Genomic DNA, 6,980 nt, shown 5'->3' on the forward strand with positions numbered 1-6,980 from the left:
ATAAAAAATTATTAAAAAATATATTTCTAAAAAATTATTGTAATAAATCTTTTAATGTTTATATATAAATAATAATTTAAATATATAAATGACGCGCGCACAATGTGCTCTAGTCTCCTTAAATAAAGCATGAAAAATTTGAAACATCTTGTAAAAAGCCTTCATTTTCCAAATACCTTACTCATATTGTTAAACGTAGATCATGCAGAATAATCGATTTATGCAAATTTAATTGAGTTTTATTTTTAAAAACTGGTGCAACTCTACACACACATACTTTCCGGTGTATCGTTGCACTCAAGCAAAAAATGAGGTCGTAGAAAGATAGTCATTGTTACGTTCAACTTTTTCCTCTACTTTTTTTACTGTTAACCATTCTCGAGAAAATCGAACAATCGAAAATAATGAATAATCGCTCTAAATTAGCCTGTATATAAATCTGGTTGAATAATAATAACAATTTCCTATATATATAATTTTTATGGCAAATAAAAAGGCAATATATCAATATAACAGTCATCAATAAAATATATTAATCGGATTTTTAAAGAATTATCAGATTAGAGAAGAAAACAACTTGCTAATTTATTTGCTGATCACTAACGCCTATTGATCGGCATCGGATTAATTTATCTATAAATTCTAATGGCCGCGATGTCATTGCCAAGCAGGAAATGCCGTATCCTACGTCAGTTTATTTTCTCATTCGCGAGAATGACGTCACAAGGTCAATCCGTATAGCTTCCTAGTTTGCGACTCGTTCAACAGCTAGACGTAAGTCCGTCGACTGCAAAAGTATCTAGCAATATTTCTTACACGCCAATAAAATATGCATATCCAAGTGATTCGATTGGATATATGAGAGCGATGATGCCGTATGCAAATCATCGTTAAAATCGTTCGGCAAATCAGTCGCTGCGGCGTCGCCTTTATATTCGCTTCGTCTTGTCGATCATTCATTAACGTCCTTATTGTGACCGCATGTTACACGCTGACCATTTAGACAATAATGGAATTAATTTGATGAGATCATTGAACCTTGTTAAGAATAAGTTAATTGTGTATTAACTGAATGAACAATTCCTTTCACATCTATGTATATAATGTGTCTTTTGTGATAGAGATACATATTCTCTTCACATCTTCACTTTAATGTCAATTCAATATTTTTAATACAACGGCGACGTCGTCCTTAAACAAAGATCCATCGATCGAAGCGATCTTCCGCAAACCTTCTGATAAAACTTGCGAGTGAAATATGAAAGTCCGAGGAAAGCGACGCGGCTAATCGTGTTCGCCGTCATTCCATAGGCTTTTGTAACAGACGGCATTCCGCGGGCATGCATTTTTTTTCGTTTTTTCTCAACGGCGAGATAGCGGGCTAATGTAAAACCAGAGAAACGTCACGCCTTACATCAGCTATTCGTACTTTTATGAATCTTTATGCACAACATAGTAGCATTTAATTGCATTCGATCAATGGCGTAACTAGGCAAACAAGACTGCATTCGCGCTGCACTTAGCGTTTTATGCGCATTCCTTCTCCTCTTCTTGACGTATATTTTTCTCTCTTCGAGGGGCAAATATGAAGTTATTATAAATAAAACTACGTTGAAAATAATCATATTAATCGTCATTAGTAATATTTTTTTATGTATAAAAATGTAATCGTATGTAAGTTTGTTTTATGTACAAGAGCGTAATATCATGCGATGCATTATTCATCGTATTATTAAACAAACATCAGTATTATGCAAAATTCTAAATTAAATATAAAATCCCTACCACGAGTTTTCACGTCAGTGATTATAAGCAACGATGTGTTATGCTCGATCATATCAGGTCCTTGCTCGCCGGCCCTGACCGTTCCGGTCTCGTTGCTCCTACCGTCAGGGATTATGCAGAAAAAGACCTAATTTACGTTTATCACACATTGATACTTAACTAATTTAAGGCTGTCTCAATTAATACGCTATATATATTTATTTTTAAGCGTGAATATAATTAAATGCAGAAAACGGAAACCGGATAAATTTATGGAGACCGAATACGAACAAGAAAATATCATCTAAGAGATTGGCTAACACATGCATTTTTATTTACTTTCGTAAATTGCAATAATTTTTTACAGATTGTGTGTGTGCATATCATTTTTTCATTGATTTAAAAATTAAAGAATATAAATTTAAGTTTAATTGTTAAATTCTGGACAAATCTGAGAAATTTTAATTATAATTTTAAACATAATAATAAATTAAAAGTAAATGTTGTAATTTAGAGACAAATCATCAAATGAACAATATGTGTAATCGAAAAAACAAGATTCTAAATAATTCACCGAATACAAATCACACGTGTATTTAGGCTGGAAAAAATTCTTCGAAATGATATTCGAGAAGTTTCTGACATGTCGCGCGTGAGAGTCACGTTCCAAGGCTTGCTGGTATGGTTTGCACATCCGGTTAAACTTAACGTGGGTGCAACGCGCGGTGCATTAGCGTATGACGAATCAAAGTGTGCTAGGTTGATTTTTATTAGCGGATCAATCTCTAAACGCCATTTAATTAACAACGATTATACCGCGACGTTGATTGGAATTGACTCGCCGGATTTAACGATATAAAAATCGACAAAGACTCTCTTGGAAACTTAATTATACGCCGTTGTTTTCTTCGAAAAAAATTGGAATAAATGGAATTAAGTAAAGACAATACATTATATGTCAATATTATATTAATTATATATACGGTTTTTTATAATTTGATATGTCCATGAGACAGAGAGAGATAGGCGTGTGGAAGATATATCAAAGAACTGTCTGATATATTGAGGGGAATTACTAGGAGTTTACTGTCCTTAATTTAAATTTAAAATTGGAAGATTACTTTTCTTGAACAACACATTTTTTTGTTTAATTATTATTGTAAAATTTTTTAAATTTAGAATCTTTGGGCAGTAAAACTGAGATTAAACTTCAATTAATTTAATCAGTGATTAATTCAACTGATCAAATTACCTACAGCAAACTTTCTAATTGCATACATAATTTATCGTTCCTAATCTAATCTCTTTCTTCTCTCTTCTTACATATCAGACAAAGAAAATTAATAATACTGTCTAATATAATAATAGAATATCAGGTATATAATAATAGAATAGCAGGTATTATTTGATAAATCAATCGCCGATTAAATTAATCGGAGGTCGATTGAAAAATGGCTCTTAGATTTTTTTAGACGTTTGAATATCTTTTAGATTTTTTGTGTGTGTTGTTATAAATATAGAAATGATATGTTCTGCCTCGATAAAGTACAACGCTTCAGTCAGTATGGACATTATGCTGGTTCGAATTCCCTGTGGTTTCCGCGACGCTGCACTGACTCTTTATCACCGCTGTGTTCCAGAGGTCATTAACCTCCTCCTCCATCGCTCTTTTTCCTCGTGCTGCTCTTCTCGAGCTTCTGCCTGGTCGACGCTGTTTCTTCCTCTTCTTCATCTGCCCACGTCTCTTCTTACCGTGATCCTTCGTCTAAGGCCGACGCTGTTTTCTTCCACGGTTCTCTCTATGCTCTCAGTCGTCTCTTCTCTTATCTCGTTTTCCCCCTCACTCATCTCGCGAGTCCGTGATGCGTGGCTACTTGGTCGCTTGGTTACTTGGTTACTCGGTTACGGACTATGACGGTACCATCGAGGAAAAAAAAATTTAAACCGCTCACGTGTATTTGCGTAGATTTCTTTCTATTGTGTGGAGAATCTTAAAGATTGTCGCGGTATTTATATTTTTTAGCGCAAAAGACAGGGATAAATCAAAGATTGGTAATTATGTATATATATAACTCACGTACGAGTGAAAATTCCGGATTCTAATTGTTATTAAGATGTCCTTTTCTTACTACAAGATCCCCTAAGAAATATAATAGTAATTTTTGTGTTTTCCATGTAACGTCAATTTTTCGCTGAAATTTTAAAATCTCGATGCTTTTAGCTTTTTTGTTGCTTATTCATTTGAAAATTATGCTTTCTATTATAATACTATCATTTTATGTGTATTTGTATTTTACTAATATTCCTGGTTATTAACAAATTTTAAATTTATGTTCTCCAAGAAACACTCCAAAATTCAACGACGTTCAAATATTAAATAATAATCATGCCATGTGAAGTACATAATCTTGTAATACCTGCTGCAAGATCTATTATATAAACCTGTGTCTTGTTACGTGTAAAAAGTATGGCACGTATTAATTTTTGAAGTGAGATAGCAATGATTTATGAAGCCATTTTTTTATTTTTACACGAGTAGGGCGTTTTTCTTATAAATGACCTCGTTAAAAGATCCCCTGGCTCTTTCCGTTCTTTTTCTTTTCTTCGCCATGCTCACATTTTGACTGCCCTAAAATTAATGGAAAACACACACATACGCGCATTTTTATGTCATAAAGTTAATAAGAATTTATAATTATATTGTCGGAGTCGGCAAAGTCGGCGTAAGAAACCAATAGCCATCGCTATAGAAGAGAGTTACCCGTGGAATAATAGTCTTTTCTTTTTATTGTTCGTAAAAAATCAGTAACAGGTAATAAATTTGTTCCCGTTTTCGATATATCCGGTTTCCAAAATGGACCAGCCCATCAGACAGCTTTTAATCGAACTTATTACAAACTTTTGCAGATATGTAATTTTTGTGTGTGTGTGTGTTGAGTTCAAAAAAGATTACAAATATCTTTCAGCAAAATGTATAATCAGAAAGATTACTATATTACTTTGCAAAAATTATTTCAGTTGTCTTTATATATATGTACATATAGTTAAGATTTTATTATTAAAAACCATTACACATTTTATGTGTGCGTCCTAATTTTACTATCGTGTCATCGTAGCAAATTCTCGATTTATAAAATACAAGAATCTTGCAAGTCTTGCTAGCAAAACTCGCTGTTAAATTAGGATTACCCCTATGTAGTATGTAATTGCACTTTCGAGAATTGCATACTGCATTACGCGACATAGTATATAGTGCGCAACAAGCGACTGTTACGTGTCGTAAGTCGTTAATTTAAAAGAGTTGGTGAATTCGAATCCGAGTAATTTCCACGAAAGGATATAATTTCATATGGCGAACGAGACATTCGCGTATAACAGTTCGATGTATAATAAAACGAATTTTGCGACGTCAATATTCGCCTTTAACATCCGGGTGTATATGCGCGCCTCGCTTTAATGACGGGATTATGTAAAATGTCTCTTAATTGTCTAAACACGATTCGAAAATTATTCGAATATTGATTATTCCATAATGATAACGGTCGTATCAATATCAGAATTGCAAAACATTTCCTTTTTTAAAGCACACACACACATACACACAGATACATCGTGTTTTTAGTTTTACGTATATTATAGTTAATGCTTTACGCATCATCTTAATCGCCGATTGATAGCAAACTTTTTTTCCTGGCAATGGAAGATTACAGAAAGAGCCCGATACAATTTGATATTAATGACTTTTTTTATATTATATCCCCAATATAATACAGTATGTATTTTATTTGAATATTAGCATATTTATATGTTAATACAATTATAGAAGTTACAAGATACTTATATTTTTAATAAAAAAAATTTTTAAGCCATAATAAAACTACGTATGCACCAACAAAACCAAGTTAGACAAAAAAAAAAAAAAATATTCAAAATAACTATTATCTTAAAAAAATAATTATCACGTACAATTAAATTTTTTATTTGTCCTTTACATATATATATGTAAAACAAAGATTACATAATTCCCGAAAAAAAATATTTTAATTTTTAAAATATAATAAATAAATAAAAATGTAATTTTTGAAGAAAATTAATATAAATTTTAAATAATGATTAAATTTTTTAATTTAAATAGTAGTTATGTAAAATAAATTATTATAGCGCGGAGAGAGCGAGAGAGAAATAAACACAATTAATTAATTCCACAACTAACGAATAATAAATTAAATAAGTTACATCAATTACTTACCTTAGAGTTGCTCTGCTGTTGCACGATACCATCCCGGGTCTCCTTTTCCTCTTTTCTTATTCACTTTGTGACACTCGCGAAAACATGGATAATTACGATCGCGCGCGCCCAACAGCAGAATATGACAATTACGCGGCGCTTTGGACGATACTGTCGACATTAATCATACGCGAAGCACACTTTATTATATCGCGACGGAAAACTATACTGCTCGGCACTTGAAAATCACGTGATTATATTCGCGCATCACAAACTCTCGTTGTAGAAATAATGTACTATTTCTGTTACTATGAAAAGTATACGTAGAGAATCCGCATCGTAAAGAAATTTTATTATTACGCATTATAACGTTAAATAGATAAAAATGTAAATTAAAATAAAAGATATTCGCGGATTGCAGTATTATATCGAAAATATAGTTTACCGAATCTTCGTACGACAAATCGATCGAACGAATTTCGCGAAATACGCGTTTTGACAAATTACAACAATGGCGATGAAACGCAGAATTGACGTGTAATACGTGATTAATAAATATTAAAAGGATTTTAATAGTAACCATTGTTCTTTTTAATATAAATGTGTCGTAATATTGGAGTCGATCTGTACTGTACCAACAACGTTACGCGCGGATTGAATTAATTACTAGTTAAAATATAATGGATTACCGGATAATTTATAATCTAAATTGAATATTACAAGAATAATAGATTTTCAAGGCACGTGTTATATTAATAAACAGTCGATATACGTATTACGTATCATGTCTTTTCGTTACTTGTATCAAATAACCATCGTTGCGATGTTTTCACATGCCGTTCTAAGATACGAGTATATATTATTTATTAAATAATAAAAGAATTGATCAAAATTGCGCTGGACTGATAATCGTATATTTAATAATTGTAATAATTATAAGGAATAATCATATTCCGAAGAATATAATACGACACACGGAGCGGTTCAG

At 32.0% G+C, this 6,980-nt stretch overlaps 1 long non-coding RNA gene across 1 annotated transcript in view; it reads right to left on the reverse strand.

Moving 5' to 3' along the window:
* The window catches only part of LOC115232787, a 111,741-nt gene extending 105,465 nt beyond the window's left edge, over positions 1-6,276 (reverse strand). Inside the window, exon 1 of the long non-coding RNA XR_003883656.1 lies at positions 6,014-6,276. This is a non-coding gene — a long non-coding RNA (uncharacterized LOC115232787). The remainder of the gene's footprint in view (positions 1-6,013) is intronic.
* Between the last annotated feature and the right edge of the window lie 704 nt (positions 6,277-6,980).

This window comes from Formica exsecta, unplaced genomic scaffold, assembly GCF_003651465.1.
Source record: "Formica exsecta isolate Colony F162 unplaced genomic scaffold, ASM365146v1 scaffold15, whole genome shotgun sequence".
Classification (NCBI taxonomy): Eukaryota; Metazoa; Arthropoda; class Insecta; order Hymenoptera; family Formicidae; genus Formica; species Formica exsecta.